This window comes from Mytilus edulis, chromosome 2 (genome assembly GCF_963676685.1).
Source record: "Mytilus edulis chromosome 2, xbMytEdul2.2, whole genome shotgun sequence".
Classification (NCBI taxonomy): Eukaryota; Metazoa; Mollusca; class Bivalvia; order Mytilida; family Mytilidae; genus Mytilus; species Mytilus edulis.
In genome coordinates, this window is record NC_092345.1 from 58,866,530 (window position 1) to 58,885,006 (window position 18,477).

The window sequence follows — 18,477 nt, forward strand, 5'->3', positions numbered from 1 at the left end:
GTTTCGTATACCTTCTGTGTTGTTGTCTTGAATTTTCTTTCAACACTACCGTGAACCGTGAATATATGTCTGATTAAAGAGAACAGCATTTTTATAATTTTTCTGTCAATACTACCGTAAATATACGTCTGATTAAAGAGACGATCATTTCTCATAATTTTTCTTCCAATTCATATTACGATATCATTCAAATATTTCGTGTAGACACTTCTTTTACAAATGAATAGAAATAAAAGTTCACCATCTGATTTCCATGACAATAATACTAATATTACCATGACAATGATACAAATATTACCGTGTCAATGATTGTCTGATAAATCTAATTACACATCCGGTATGTTCATTGAAAAAAACATCATTTATTCAATTGAATTCAATTTGTACTGTTTAAGAAGAAAAAAGAGAGCAAATAAAATTTGTCGCACTTTAATAACTGCATTGTGGCAATATGCAAAACAGCTCCCAATGGTATATTTAAAACTATTCGTATGCAATGGTTTAATTCCTCAAAATTATGGCCATTTCTTGCGTTTAAGATTATTAGTAGCACAATATATTCTGTAATTATGTACACCCCTTGGACAATTAGTAATACATGTCAAACTAAAACATCGGAACATAAATCAGCTCTTATTGTATGATAATGTTAACTGAATTTGGCATATGCATTTTAATGTGTTCAATTAAACGTTTGGTTCGTACAAAATGTATTTACTGCATTTGTTTTAATATATTCCTACTAACGTAACGAGTGAGTGGTTTACTTTTTTATATGTGTCTATTCGTCTGTCCTAAACCTTCAATGCAGTACATCGCGTATATTTCCTTGAATGGTCTAATATTTGGGTGGGACGTCAATGATATGCTGACCCATTTCATTTCCAGATCTACCATACAGTCACTTTACTTTTTCTATAAGGAAAGACCTTACCGTATTTCTTCTGATTATTATTATTCTTTCCGCTAAACTTTAACGACATTTTCCCAAAAAAGTACGCGACATGTTAAAATGATATTAGGTATCTAGTATCGGTTGACCAAAATCTATCGTGTGGTGAGGGCACGACCCCGTAACATTTCTTTTATAGTGGTTATCTTCCCTAACACAGAAAACCTTGTTATCATTCTAACTCCGTAACCATAATAGGTACAAAAAAACAAAGGGTGGAATTTGTTCAGGAACAGACCCTGGTTCTTTGATATATATAGATCAAAAAGATTCAACGACTCATTGGTATGGTTAAGCCCCTTCAAAAATTAACCGATGTCGGTTTGCCACTGAAAATCAGAAACCGTAAGTTGTAGCCACCTAGAATTTTCACCAATGATAATTAATTTACGTCAATAATAAAACTGAGCTAAGGTCAAAGGTCAAGGTCATGACCTAGATTTTGACCTTAGCTTGTTATCGGACTTACTCAACCGTATAAAAGATTGCTGATAAAATATAACGGTAACAATGTGTGTCTTGTCCAGATCTACATTTGTTATGTTGGGTTAAAAATTATTGGACCAACTATTATGGACCTAGGGCACGAAAACTGTTTTTCGGGTCCGAAATGATGATTTTTCGCTTATAACTCAAAAGAGGTTAGGGATAGAAAATAAAATCTTTGAATTATAAAAATGTTCAGCATAATAAGATCTCTAAAATTAGGTCAAGATCAGAGGTCAAGGTCCCTAGCAACGACATAAAACACCTTAGCAACCATATATTTTTTTAACTTAAAAGGCTATGAATAGTATAAATATGAAATTTTTAATACTGGAAATGAAATTTTTGTCCCTAACAACGACATATAAGTCCTTAACAATCACTTATTTTTCTAACTTGAAAGACTATGAATAGAATATATGACATTTTTAATACTGGAAGTAATATTTTTATCCTTAGGAATGATTTTTGTCCGTAACAGCCATTTGTTATGAACATAAAAGTCCTTAGTATTCATATATTTTTGAACTAAGAAGGCTATCAATAAAAGAAAAAAAAGGAAAGACCTTTTTAATTTGTCATTAAACTTATAAGGCATTGATTTTTTTTGTCACATATTTGTCATATGGTGTATTAAGGAATAATGATTTTCTATTTGGTACAAATGTATGATACTTTATCATATTTTGTAATGTGTAAGTGATATTCAAATCTGATAGCCAGCCGCTTCACCTCTTCTTTGAATACACTTGAGCATTGATTTTTTTTCCTTTTTTAATGATTTAATAATTGGTCTAGAATTGTATTCTGAGTTGTACTGTATAAGCGATTTTCAGATCCATCCTGTTGTTATTTCCTGTTTGACAATACTTTAATGTTTAACATACTAAGCATGGATTTGTGTCGTCATCGGTTAAAAGAGAGAATCTAACTGGCATGATTTATAACTAATTTTAAATTTGCAATTAAATATCTTTTAACAAATTAAGAAATATTTTAAAAGATAAGATTCCAAGACACTAAGGCAAAGATGGCTTTGTATTGTTACATTATTTTTAATGCCTCATTATAAATAGTTATCAAAGATAACAGGCTAATGATTTAATACGCCTGACGCGCGTTTCGCTCAGATCAAAATAGTTGGAATGCCAAACAAGTCAAAAGTTGAAGAGTATTATAAATTCCGATTATCAGCCCTTGGATTTTATAATGTTTTGCAAAACATTCAAATCATATATAACAGCAACCAAAAGCAAACAGACCTTGCTTGCATTGGTTTCACTTTTTTGCCAATCAAATGAAAACACTGTAAATAAATCAGTGGACAGTTGTCAAAGGTTATGTAATCACTTAACATAATACTAGTTACTTAGTGTTTACAACAGGTTTAGTGTCTACTGCTATAAAGTATGCATATGTGAAAATGTTTAAAAAAGTAAAATTTTGAAACCATTTAAGTTCTAAAAGATAAACTACTTCATATGCCTATCTAGGAATTACCAGAATATTATTGAACAATATAAATACATTAACAAAAGTGATCAAACAAATTAATAAATATGCTTGATTGTCCGAATGCATTATCCATCTGGTTAACCGGGTTATGATCAGACCTTGCTGGTCTAGACAAAATGAAAGTAACACAGTTATAAACATCTTAAACATGACAGCTTTTCGCAATGCATTAAAATGTATAATGGAACAGAATATTATCTTTTTTAAACCTGTCCTGCAGAATATCAATTTCCTTAAAAAAATAATTCCAAACGTCAAATCGAAAGTACTTTAATATGACCAAAATTTCTTTTCTTTAAAAAAATATCTTGTTTCTGTAAAGTCAGATTCCATTATGTTAGGAAATCTGGTCAGCAATGAACTGAAACATTTTCTTGACAATAATAAATGTATGCACTAACAGTCTAAGAATTCACTGCTGTATAAAATGAATGATGCAGTAAAAGATATCTATTGGTATCTTTTGTTATATTGAAGATTACATAACACGAAATCTGATTATAAATATGAACTGATTTACCAATATTTCATATTATCACAGTTATGTAAATATTAGTATAATTTTCAGAATCATGATTAATACGTTTTTTTTAGTTCAAATAACATCACTCTTGGAAGTAACACTAAGTAGTTATAAAAAGTAAAATCACAAAAATATTTAAATCCGAGGAAAATTCATATCAAAATTCCCTAATTAAATGAAGAAATCAAAAGCTAAAACACATAAAACGTATAACAACAACTGTTTTACTATGTGTAAAATAAAGAGCAAAATGATCAAAGGTATTATCGTACATTTTATTAGTACTGTACTGTATCTGAATGTATTAAAGTATGATGTGCAATTGAAAACGTGACAGTCAACTGATGTACAAAGTTTTTTTTATCATAAAAAGATGATACCTAACACTACAGGGAGATAAATCAGATGAACGTTTTAATCACGTTGTATAGTTAAGGAAATATTAAGCTCTTAATCATCAAACTAAGTGTTTGTCTTTTCAAACTGCTATGTATCCAAGAAAAATTTCCGAGAGAGTGTTTGGTTTAAGTGTTTTGAAATTTTGATATATTTGTCAAAGGGTCAAAGTAAATATTTTGTCAACATTTTATGAAAATTAAACGAGCCAAATTAATTCTAATCAAGGTGTTTGGTAACACCTTATGACTTTTAAAAACACAAACAGCAAAATAAACAAAAAAAAAACGTTAATAGTAAAAACAACGTCCTTGATCTCGTTTACTTTTAAACATGTCTTCAACTTTTATGTTTACCGAGGCGTTGAACAGGTTTTCTTAACTTATATTATATTTGTTTATGCAGCTGTGCAAATTAATTAACACCTACAATATATACTAAAAAACTACTGCGTTACCTCGAGTACTCATGTAAATACAAGAAACGTCTTCCTTAAAATGCCTGTGCCAAGTCAGGTATATGGCAGTTGTTTTACATTCCTTTGATATGTTTGAGCTACTGATTTGCCATTTGTTTAAAGACTTTCCGTTATGAATTTTTCTTGGAGTTCGATATTTTAGTTATTATTCTTTTTAGCACAAGTTACGACTGATACTGGTGTATTACACAAAATGTCGTCGAGGAAATAACGAAAATAGAATAAGATCGTTTGAGTGGTCTAATTTATTTTTCATTTATGTCGTATTTGATTATAAATTAATGTCTCATGAGTTTTCTACTGCACCAAATGTGAGTTTTACCAAGTTATTTATGCAGTGAAAATTTTTTTTTTGGTTATTTAAACTTTAATTTATTTATACTGTCTTCTTCAGGTTCAATCCACCATTTTCTACATTAGAAAATGCCTGTACCAAGTCAGGTATATGACAGTTGTTATCCATTCGTTTGATGTGTTTGGACTTTTGATTTTGCCTTTTGATTTTTGATTTTCCTTTTTGAATTTTCCTCGGAGTTCAGTATTTTTGTGTTTTTACTTTTTTCTTGTACACGTACCATGAAATCAATCTTTGTCAAATATCCACAAACAGGACATGCCGATGCCGTTGGTATTTCCGTTGGTACTGCAGTTGTTATGAATATAAAGTTTTGTCTAACAACGAATGACTGAATTTTGTGGAAAATTCATTTTATTTGGAGTTTGGTGTTTACTCGGTCATAATCTCCTTTAAAGACACATAAGGCAAATGCAAATGAATTTGAGTTATATAACTATTGTACATTAAATGCTTGACATACAACTAACCCTTTTGTTTTAGCTCATTCGCTGCACAAACTGACAAACGACTCAAAAAGAAAATTGGTGTTATTTATACTTTCACAAAATTATGAGTTTAGTGTATTGCATGACTTTTTTCTATAATACTCGACAATTTATCGTTTTGAAGGTTTTAATATAGTCGAGTTTCTGGGGCAATGCAATTTGGACCGTTAATGTTATTGCAAAAAGTCGTTTAATTGATTTTAATGCTTCGTTCAAATACGAATTTTGAACGACATACCAGAATTAGATTTTCTTTCCTACGTATATTTTACTTAATCATATATTCACGCAAACATACCATTTTGAGAAGAAAACATTCAAGATATCCGTGCATTAGTTTTTAAATTTAGATAATGTTAATAGAATAACGGACACTTCTTTACTTTACTTCACGGAGTAGAACATTTTATTATCAGTTATTTTGCAAAAATACGTCATTCTTATAACAAAATATCAGTTAACTGCGTTCATCCTCAAGTTTCTACTTAAAGGGTGCTAGCTATTTTTGAAATAAATTTAATATCCTAATAATATCAATTAACAATCGAGTAAACTTCATTTGGAAGGGATATGAGTATTCAGAATAATTAACATTATCATCTCTATTGATATTCGTTACAACGAAGTAGTTATATCATGTCTAGATGGGGTATTTGACAATAAAAGATGTTGTGAGAATAAACTACCTTTATAAAACCCGATAATTTACCATCAGTATGATTAGGCAACTGCTCCCAAGATCATTTATGTTTGGCTAGGTCAAGCAATTTAACAAACTCGAAGTGAACTTAACAGATCAATAAAAGTCCAAGCAAATTGTTTGAACAGTATGTTTTGCAATGGAAATGTTTCGAAATTACAAGCCTATTGTAGATAACGTGTTATCATTATTAAATATAAAAGAATCTATATGTTAATTAAGAATTGTATATCCGAGTTTGAACAGCGAACCATCAAAATCACACGAATATCAAACGAGATGACGTCGTACGCATTCAACTTATGTTAGAGCATGCCGTATGAAGTATTACTACGATGAGTGTCAAACTAGAGCATCGTTTATCAAACTCATTAGTCATCATATCGTAACGATTTGTGAATGTTATAAATTCTCATCAGTTTTTTCATTATAATGGGCATCAGCGAAGCTGAAAGAAATTCGAGAATCCGTTAATAAGTTCTGTGATATGGAAAAATATTTAAACTGCCATCTTATTTTATAAAATGTTGAAAAGATCCATTACATGTGTGATTAAAATAACAGCAACTACTTTCAGCATGTCAGTCTTTAATGAATGTAAAAGTAATATGTCATGTTAAATGACATGATGCATACTTCGGATTCTACATTTAAAAACATGTATATCTGTCTTTTTGAAACAGATGTCGTAACAAATGTGACAGATAAATGAAACTTAACCGTAATTCATTATGATATTTTTTTTTTATAAATACCCATTGCTGTTTTTTTTTAACATTGTGGTATATTCTTAGATGGTTGGATGGCTGTCCAATGGCAAATTGAATGCATATCCAGGACGAGATTATGTGAGCGCGATATTGTCATGAATTTTATATCTTACTAGAGCGACACACTGAGTCGGATCTTTTAACGTGTTAGTTCATAGGGTAACAGTACGAAAGAAGACATGTCACCTTATCACATTGTTCTGACTCCGAGCCAACCAATCGGTGTTCCTACTCCTTAATACCGCATGTTCAGCTGAGAACTACCTGATACCAATTTAGCAGTGTTTTTATAAGTAGAGAATAGGTTTTTACGTATTCTAAAAGTAATGAGGTCCTTGATACCTGATCCTGGCAAATAACATTTTGCGCTGTATATTATATTTTTCCAGACAGTATCGTCATCATCATGTTAACAGTTTTATTAACATCATATACGTGAAAGTTTACAGAATGCAAGGTTGGTGTTCTGCTCAGAGCTTTTTATGTTCGAAAGGACAATAATTTTGTCTTTGATTCTAAAAACTGTTTGCCTTTGGCGTGCATCGAGTAAATAATCTAATCGATGTATTTTAATCGTAGTTCTTAAAGATTGCAAAACAATCAGTTTGTTTACTAGAAAACTTCCTCCAGCCAAATCATTCCATCATAAAAGTCTGCATCATCGGGAAAATCTTTAACAATCTTGTAAATAATAAATTACCAGAACAGACGATTGGATCACTATAGTGTCCATACTTCAAGTCTTTATCTTTTTGTTCTATTTTTACTTTCATATCTTATAGTTTTGATTTATTTTTCTCATAAATAGTGCTGTTAGATTCGGACGAATGATTTATTGACTTGTAAGTCTTGTGTGGACAAGGCGCGTTTTTGGCGTATTGAATTTTAAACCTGATGCTTTTTGTTATCTATTAATCATGTTTTTCTTTGTCTAATATGTTCTATTAATTTGTATTGTAGTCCTGTAATATAATGTTGTCATTTCAATGTTATATTTAACTTTGCCATTAAAGTGCGAGGTTTGGCATGCCACAAAACCAGGTTCAACCCACCACTTTTATTCCCCTTTAAAAGTGTCCTGTACCAAGTCAGGAAGATGGCCATTGTTATATTATTGTTCGTTTCTGTGGGTGTTGCATTTTAACGTTGAGTCGTTTGTGTTTTCTCTTAATTTTGAGAAATTGAGATAAGACGTGGCACGGTACTTGTCTATCCCAAATTCATGTATTTGGTTTTCATGTTATATTTGTTATTCTCGTGGTGTTTTGTCTGATGCTTAGTCCGTTTCTGTGTGTGTTACGTTTCGGTGTTATGTCGTTGTTCTCCTCTTATATTTAATGCGTTTCCCTCGGTTTTAGTTTGTTACCCCGATTTTGTTTTTTGTCCATGGATTTATGAGTTTTGAACAGCGGTATACTACTGTTGCCTTTATTTACTATAATTGTAATTGATTTAGCATCTTTTATGTTTAAGGTATATACTACTACTATTTATTCTACTGCGAAGGTGTAAATGTATATGGTCGTAGATTACGTTTAAGGTAGATCAACGAAGGTGTAAATGTGTATGGTCGTTGATTACGTTTAAGGTAGATCTACGAAGGAGTAAATGTATATGGTTGTTGATTACGTTTAAGGTAGATCTACGAAGGTGTAAATGTATACGGTCGTTGATTACGTTTAAGGTAGATCTACGAAGGTGTAAATGTATATGGTCGTTGATTACGTTTAAGGTAGATCTACGAAGATTTAAATGTATATGGTCGTTGATTACGTTTAAGGTAGATCTACGAAGGTGTAAATGTATATGGTCGTTGATTACGTTTAAGGTAGATCTACGAAGGTGTAAATGTATATGGTCGTTGATTACGTTTAAGGTAGATCTACGAAGGTGCAAATGTATATGGTCGTTGATTACGTTTAAGGTAGATCTACGAAGGTGTAAATGTTTATGGTTGTTGATTACTTTTAAGGTAGATCTACGAAGGTGTTAATGAATATGGTCGTTGATTACGTTTAAGGTAGATCTACGAAGGTGTAAATGTATATGGTCGTTGATTACGTTTAAGGTAGATCTACGAAGGTGTAAATGTATATGGTCGTTGATTACGTTTAAGGTAGATCTACGAAGGTGTAAATGTTTATGGTTGTTGATTACTTTTAAGGTAGATCTACGAAGGTGTAAATGTATATGGTCGTTGATTACGTTTAAGGTAGATCTACGAAGGTGTAAATGTATATGGTCGTTGATTACGTTTAAGGTAGATCTACGAAGGTGTAAATGTATATGGTCGTTGATTACGTTTAAGGTGGCTCGGGACTATTCGACCGCGCATAATTTCTTGCATGAATTACAAAAGTATTTGTCGTAATTTTTTTTAATGTTTTGATTGATTAGAAATATTAAATCATTGTAGTTATGTGACTAATAGAATAATTTCGTTATTATCGGTAATTTTTAAAGGGTCAAAATGACATTTCACCCATTTTTACCATTTTCCCGCCAAAATTTGGGTTGTAAGGCAAAATATTTGTTTTTTTCTTATCGGTGACCTTTTTTTTATTGGCTCATTCTTTGAAGCTGTATTCCAGCTTTTCATATTACAGATTTGAAACAATTGTCATGGAACGTTTTTTTGATATTCCGAAAAACATATGTCAACAAAATATTTCCCCTATCATTTCATTGAAAAATGGTCCCTTTTACATACCTATTTAAAAGTAAAATTTGAGCTTAAATGGTCCGTGACCCCCTATTTTTTTTTCGACCAATTTGATTCATTTTCTTTAAAGAATAAAATAACAAAAAATACGGCAATTCTGATAGAAACTTCGAATACGCCCGAGCCACCTTAAGGTAGATCTACGAATGTGTAAATGTATATGGTCGTTGATTACGTTTAAGGTAGATCAGGTGTTTTCGCCATTTTAGTTTTAAAAATACCAGAAAATAATCGGCTCAGATTTTTATGAATTTAGCAAATTTTTTCAGAGAAAATGCAATTTTGTAAGATTGTCCATTTAAAGAAAGTAAATTATGTATTTTATCTTATTATTACGACATTTTTTTTTCTCAATATAATTTGTTTTGTTTAATTCAACTTTTTTCTTAAATATAACCATAGTGGCTCATCTTGTTTTCGTTTTATGGTTGATGTGTTTTCCTCGGTTTTATTTTGTAGCCCGGATTTGTTTTCGATAGATGTATGACTTTTGAACACTGATATACTACTGTTGCTTTTATTAAGTGTTGTAGTTCAGTCTCGTCTTAGTTTATTTTGTAAACATAATGTGGCACACTATTTTAAATTAATTAGAACTCCTTTCTACATTCTCACCATTATATTAGGTTTTTTTGAAGTACGATATGTTGTCATTAGACTTATGGGTCGACACTGCCACCCACGAACAGTCTGTTAGTTAGATGGTGCACCACCAGGGATGTCGTTGAAAGTCAATAACGTTTTTTCCAAACAGAGTCTCCTGTGGAACATCTAATTTTAATTGCCCTTGATATATCTACTACATTTTTACAACCTGTTCGTTGTAGGTCTACACGTGCTTCAATAAATTCGGTCATAAAGGCGTTTGATTAATTATTGTATTGAAAAACACAACAATGGCTCGTTGGCAACAGTTACACCATAGTTCAGGAGATAGGATTAGCGTCCCGTAAATTGAGATTAACAGAATTTTGAATTATTATAACCTAAATGACCTAAATGACCACATTTTGTACAATAGTTTCATACTTTTTACTTAGGTTTCAAGTTGTCTTTGTTTGATAGCCACTTGTGAGTATATGTTAACGAAACGTGCGTGTGGTGTATCAAATTGTAATTTGAGTATCTTCGGTGAGATTTTACAAACAGCTACTGGATCGATGCCACTGTTGTTGGCAATTTGTTAGTGTGGGTATCACCTGCCTTATATTTTGCACTTCTGTATGATATTTTTCAAATCTTTTCCGTATTTGGCACAATATTTTGGTACCTTTTGGTTTTCAATGTTCTTCAAATGTGTATTTGATTTGGTCTTCTAGTGTCTTTTTTTATTCTAGTGCCGATGTTTATCAATTTGTAGGCAAAACGACCGTATGTCATATCTATCATATTATCAGCATAGTGTCTATGACAATGTTAAAGGTAAATTAAAAATATCTTGTTGGGAAGACTTTGCCTACTTGACAATTTTTGTCCATTGTTTTACTTATTTAAGGAAGTCTGAAGCCTTGACATCGTATGCCAACGTGTAAAAACCTTCAAAAATTTCACTACCCGTCAGACAAACTTATTACTTATAAACATCGGAAATATGTAGTTTGGTGGATATATTAGGTGATTTTTTGTAGACGAAACTAAATATTAATCCTGATGTCTTTGGTATGTTTGTTTTACTTTATAGTATTCTACAGCAAGAAATTAAAAAAAATCATCACATATGAACTTAAAAGCAGAAAATTGAAATTTCACCAATTGTGTGCAAAAAAGCTAGCATTTTCCTAATTGTCCATGTGGACACAACATGATATTCAGACATGTGCAGTATAGTACTAAAACAATCTTGCAACACGTTTTTCTTCCCGAAAATAAACTAACAGAGAAAACGTTGATAAGGCACAGATGTTCTGTTTGATAATAATCACGTGTTCTATTTGACAAATGTTTCTTTAAATCGATCAAAGGACAGTATATACATACGTTTTTTGTATGTCTTCACAAAATACAATGACCTTTTGTATCATGCGTTTTATAAAATTAATAATGTCAATAGGCTATCATTCTACTGTCAAGTATACTTTTGAATCCATTTATAACCAATAACTTAATTGTGGGCGATAATCTCTACAAATATAAGCACCCATACACATATTATAACTAGTTTTATGGACACTCATACATTGTTGTCTGACTAATCTAATAGATTCAATCTGTCGTTGTTTTTAAGATGAAATTTGACCTTTTATGTTTTTTTAATATCTTGTTAATACATATGTTTTCTTTTAATCTTAGTGTAATGATTTAGTCGATTATGTTTTGCTAAATCTCTTATATATTTCAAAATCAGCAATTCCAATATATATTGGAAAACCAAAGAAGTAAAACTAAAACAAGGTAAACAAACTCATCATAGATACCAGGATTTAAATTTTATATTTGCGTCAGACGCGCGTATCGTCTACAGAAGACTCATCAGTTACACTCGAATCAAAAAAATGTTTAAAGTCTAAATCAAGTACCAAGTTGAAGAGCATTAAGGACCAACATCTATTTCTGAAGTAGAAAATATTAGAATTTATTTTTAGAGTTTTATAAACAGTTAATTTACAATTTGGACCATATCAATGATAATACATGTCGACAAAGACTGACTACTAAAAGATACATGCATTTATGAACGATACATGTTTTAAGAATGATACATTTTTTGAACATCTATTGTGCGATCGTCATATTTAAATGATTGTTTTAACTATTAAAATGTATGTATTGGTAACCCTTCCATATCATCAAAGAGATGCGATAATTAAAAAAGGGACATTCAAACTCATAAGTCGAAAATTAACTGACAATGTCATGGCGAAAGAAGAAAGACCAAAACACAAATAACTATACACAAAACAATAACATAGAAAACCAACAACTGAGCAACACGAACCAACCTAATACCGGGTGATCTCATGTTCTCCATTTAAATATCTTTCATTCGTGAAGTATTATATTTCCTGTTCTGTCAGTTCTTTTCTTTTGCTGTAACCACCCATATAATTGCTATTCAACTTTGTAGAAGAAGGGTTTTTTTTTCTAAATAGTTTTCTTTCGTGCAGTTATTTCCACTATATACATAACAACTGTTTGATTTGGTATACACGGTAATATTTTAGTTTGAATTTGCCCAAACACTTATTTCAGTTTAAGAACACAGCAGGGTGCTGTTCGTTATGATTATTGAGTTGAGATTGTCACTGCAGTTGCTATTTCTCATAGATACTTACGCTTTTTTGCAAGAATGTAGCAGGAATAAATCATAATTTCAAGTTGACGTTAACCCAAAACTTTTCGTGGTTTGGTGTCATTTCAAATCCAAACCCCTATGACGTCTTTCCTATTAGGAAATGTTTATCCTTAGTCGACGTACATGAACCAAGTCACGCTGGGAGAAGACTAGATAAGTTTGAATATCTTGTGTCTTATCCCTTTTAAATATTTAAGCAAATAAAATATATTTAAACTAAACTCGCTCTGCTTCTTTTAAGGGTTCATGAGATTGCATCTTTGTTACCTTGATTTGTGTCTTCCTAAAGGCAACAGTAGTATACCGCTTTTCAAACTCATAAATCCATGGACAAAAAACAAAATCGGGGTAACAAACTAAAACTGACGGAAACGCATAAATATAAGAGGAGAACAACGACACAACACTACAATGTAACTAACACACATTCAATGAACCTTGGTAAAATACTGTTGCCTAAATCTGAAACGCACGTGGCTATTGTCGCAAATACATGAAGGATTAAAAAGGGAATAATTGAGGAATTTAGTATCGTGTGTAGATAACTAGGAATGGTGATTCCATTATTAATGAAAAGACCTAAAAATTGTAACACATTTTTGCGTACAATATTAAGCTTTGTCGATTGATTGTATTATTTTCCGATTGCATACATGGCATAATTTCTGTCTGATTTAATTTTTGTTGCATACAAATATTTCTGTATTTAAGTATTTCGCTTGAAGAATTTCTTTGCGTCTATAAATTCATTGGCATATGATTCCGCAATCTTTAAATAAATATAACGTTTTGTACCATATATGTTCATATTGATTTAAAAAAGAATATGTTAATCCAACATATATGTTTAGTACATTCTTATTACAGTCAGATATAAGGTTGAAACGCATACACAGAATAAGTAAACTTGTGAATAGTTCTAGATGATTTTATGCTGGTTTTCTAAACAGAGGTACATCAGTGGGGTTGTAACAATCACCTACATGGTCGACCAGATTAGAAGCAAATTAAAAATGATGTTTAAATGCAACCAATATCACATACGGAAGAGAAAAAATCTTACTAACGTTTAAACTATCAATCAATCGAATAATAATGTGTTATATATACAATTACCTTTCATTCTCTTGTGTATGCATATACAGTTGTATTAAGACATTTAATAGGGGTTTAAACGGCTGATTAAAGGATAAACAATATGTTATATAATAAGTGAAAACAACAAAGTTACATAATAATGTTACATTAATTTTTTTTTATATACTTATCCCTTCAATTGTTTGTTGGAAGACACATTGATGAAAATGCTTTAAATCAAATTCAACAATAAGAAAGCATATGCAATGTCTTATTTGCTACAGATAGGATTTTCTAAATGAGAGCACAATGTGTTGTCTTGGTCAATTTAGTGTTACATCTAAATAAGAAGTTTTATTTTGTACATGCTATGTTGTAGAAAATTAATATAGTTTATTAAAAATAACGAGGTAAATGGACTGATTACTGAATATTTATATACCAAATGAGTATCTAGATGGTTCCCATTTAGGAAACATTCAATACTTGGGGCACACTTCAATGTTTTTTGCTGCTCACAAGGAAGCTATTAAACCAAGAGTTACAAATGGTGAAGTATTAGTTGAAATCACTCCTTCGTAAATTTTACGGACGCCATCACGCGTTGGTTGTCCGTTATGGAATGACCGTTTCACAAATGATCTCGGATATGTTCCTTACGTCGTATCTACAATCACCTTCCCTTTCATGAATGTGACCTACCGAATTAGACTGATTACCGGATTTGTTATAACATAAGCAACACGACGACGGGTGCCACATGTTGAGCAGGATCTGCTTACCCTTCCGGAGCACCTGAGATCACCCCTATTTTTTGGTGGTGTTCGTATTGCTTATTCTTTAGTTTTCTATGTTGTGTCATGTGTTCTATTGTTTGTCTGGTTTGTTTTTCATTTTTACTGGGCGTTGTCAGTTTATTTTCGATTTATGAGTTTGACTGTCTCTCTGGTATCTTTCGTCCCTCTTTTAAATCGTTTCGTTTTTTTTTATTGATGATGGTGTTTTGTTTCTCAACCTTTAGGTTGTCTTCATAGAATTTCGTTAACTGCTGCTGCCAAAACAATTTACTCCTTTTTAGGCTACAATATTCTGTTATTTCTTCGACTAATGGCATTTGATACTTCTTTTGCTTCCTCAATTGTTCGTAAAAGTTGCAACCTAATCTATTAAGCGCTCTAAAAGACCTAGAGTAATGGGAATAATAAAAGGTTTATGTGAATTTTAGAATTGTATACGTTTTACCTGTAACAATTTCACAAATGGCAATGCTCTTCAATGTAACGACTGAACTTTGATAATACAGAAAGAAGTATGATAAGTAATATATCAGTGTGCTAAAGTTCACTACAACCTCATTTTATTAAAATTTCAACACATATAAGTTTTATAAGCATCACTTATAAAAAAAAAACAGGAATTTCAAAGGACGCTTCCGGTCTAAAAAAGCTTTGAAAAAATAGTCTGTAATAGCGCTTTATGATTTTACATAAGTCATATGAAATTTCAAATTGAGAAAAAAATATGTTATATACTTCATTGGCTTAGTTTATGAAACAAGTGTTCGTGAACTTTCTAGAATCGAAAATTCTTTATTTTATCAAACTCTACATAAATAAACTGCAACTGAATGATTTTTTTTTCGTACACAAATTCGCCGATAGTTTCACGTACGCAGTGACCTTTACTACGAGATTTCTGGTTAGAACTTCGACCACAACACATTACAAGTGCGAGGAAAAGCCGGGATGAAAGACGGTTAACAAACATGAACCAAATAATGAATAGTAAAACTGAATCGTAAAGACAAATTTAACACAAGAAATTCCTTAACAACTGTCATTTAAAAGTTTAATCAATAAATGTGACAATAAGGGTGGGGGAAGGGGAAGGGAAGTAGCATGACTCTTTCAGTTCACTATTAAATTTCTCATGTTCGCCAGGTGCTCTTTTAGATTGTTTAACAATTTAACGATCCGATAAACTCGAAAATTAATTATCTTGCGATCAACAATCACTGAAAGAAATTCGTTTCATATGACTTTAATAAATGAAATCTCTAATCAAGAACCTGCAAAAGCATAGAGGAAGTTATACAACTTTATTCGTAACATTAATACAACAGGAAAACATTATGTGACATTTTGGTTTAAATTTGTTTTATTAATTAAGAATTTTCCAACACGACTTTGTATTTCATTCATACATTTAGATGATGATGGATGGCTACTTGTAAATTTAAATGCATATGCAGGACGAGAACATGTTTTAAATACAATTGTAATCTGAACCCGGCTCTGTACTAGACCATCCCGCTAAGTATAATTTATAACGTGCTATTTCCGAAGATAACAGCCCGTAGACACCCTGCTCGGACATATATTCCGACTTTAAGGAGCCAAGTCTTTTTTTCTTACTCCTGAATGTTGAGTAGTTGGCGGGGAAATACCGAATACAATTTTTAAGTCGTTGAATCGACCACAATGACCTGTCTCAGCTGGGCGACCACGGGACCACCGAGATGGTTTAAAACATTTAGAACTCATTGAACTGAATCTGAATATTGAAAATGATCTATCATGTAGCTCTTTTAGCAAAAGACAATCAATTACAAAATAGTGAAATCCTGTCTTTAATGTTCATCTATAAATATAACGGAAAGATAGATTCTTAATGATTCATCTTGTTTATTAGCACAATTGAATGTAATGCTAGCGAATATTATTATTTAATTGACACTCCATTGTCATAAATCTGTAAATTTTACTAATCATTTTGAAACAGACGCTGCGTTTAAGTTATCATATAACAGATATTAAATAATTGGATTATTTGTCAACATGCAATAGTTCTCTCTCTATAGCAAATGTTACATTGATTTATGTGTTATTAAAATATCTAAGAATATAAAAATAAGGAGATGTAGTATAATTGACCATAAGACGATGATCCAACAAATTTCAAATGGAGTGGATTTTAGTAATAAAAGGTAACCACAGGGCCTTCAGCAATGAGAAAAACCCATAACGCATAGTCGGCTTTAAAAGGCCCCTACATGAAATATCAAACAAGTTAATAAAAAATTTACTAACGGCCTAATTTATAACAAAGCAATTTACGAAAATCCTAAATGACGGACATGGAACAAGGAAAACCACTGAGCTACAGAACATCAGGATAAAGTTCAACTAAGATAAAAAAAAAATATAAGGATATTGTTTTGTACTTTAATGGAGTGTTTTATTTTGAGGTTCCGGAAGTAAATGTGATTACGTCTCATTAACTAAATTATTTTTCAATCTATTTTCAAGCACATGGTAACAACCGTCTGCCGTTCAAATTTTTAATCCTGATATCTATGAGGAGTTTATTTTAAATAATCTGTTTTCGAAAATCAATAGCCTGGATTTATAGATCTAAATACCTCATGTTACTAGTTCCAACCTTAATTCCTCTATTTTATCACGGGAAATATCTATAATGCTAAATGAAATGTTTAAATGGAACCTTAGTCATATATCTAAATATATAGTCAGATTTTCATTAAAATAAACTTTTAAATGTATAAGTTTTACGTGTTTATATGATATGGTATTCCCCGAACGCAAATGCGTTAGAATTAAATATCCTTTAAGTATGAAGCTATTTGAATGTTTTCGTCTGTGGTTAATAACGGACATATTTTACGGAAACTATAATTTAGACTTCATTTGTTGTTTTAAAGATTGTGAACCAATAGCAGAAAATTATTTATTATAGTAGCCGTTGACATATAAGATTTATTATTTTGGATTTCATGATCCCGCGACAAAAAGTCGAGAGGTGCAGTAATTATCTATGTCATTCCGGTCGTCTATATCAAGATTTTATATGGTTTGGCTGTTGAGCTTCCATTGCAATTTAAAAGTAAAGCCCTTTTATTGTGGACAGGATATAGATTTCCGTCATTTGTTTTGGACAAAATGTCACATATTACAGTATGTGATATGTAAGTATCTTATCAACTTCATAGAGTGCACGGTCGAAACTGTATATTTTGTTGTACAGTTCTGCATTTCGATCAAATATATGCATTGAGTTGAAATGTTTGGTTTTATCCAATATTGCACGAAATTCTTGTTTTGCTAAAATTTATGAAAATTTATTGCTCTATTATAATTTTGAAAATACTTTGAACGACAAACCTTTTTAATATATCTACCTGTGTAGCATTTACATTCTGACGTCAAACACGCGATTTTACACCAGAGTTAATGTGAACCTAGCCATTCAGTCGCAGGACTTCAAATATTTCATCTTTTATGGGTATTTAAAATACAAAAATAAGTACGCAATGAATGGAATTGGTAATTAAATTTGATATATGCTTTTTGTGATTCTTTTTTAAATTCATTGTTTTTTGTTCAGATTGAGCTTGTGACACGATGATGAATGCTTTACCCCTATTTTGACAATTTAACCTATAATGTCTGTTTTGTCCACTCATCGTTGTAAATATAATGGAATTTGATACGACTGTCATACAAGTGAGAGGTTTGTCGCTTTAAAACAAGGTTCAGTCCACCATTTTCTACATTTGAAAATGCCTGTCCCAAGTCAGGAATATGACAGTTGCTGTCCATTCGTTTGGTGTGTTTTATCGTTTGATTTTGTCATTTGACAAGGTGCTTTCCGTTTTGAATTTTCCTCGGAGTTCAGTATATTTGTAATTTTACTTTTCCTAATT

General features: G+C 31.3%; 1 long non-coding RNA gene across 1 annotated transcript in view; it reads left to right on the top strand.

Moving 5' to 3' along the window:
- LOC139512537 (uncharacterized) overlaps window positions 1-18,477 on the top strand; it is a 40,708-nt gene that overhangs the window by 13,631 nt on the left and 8,600 nt on the right. The window lies entirely within an intron of this gene.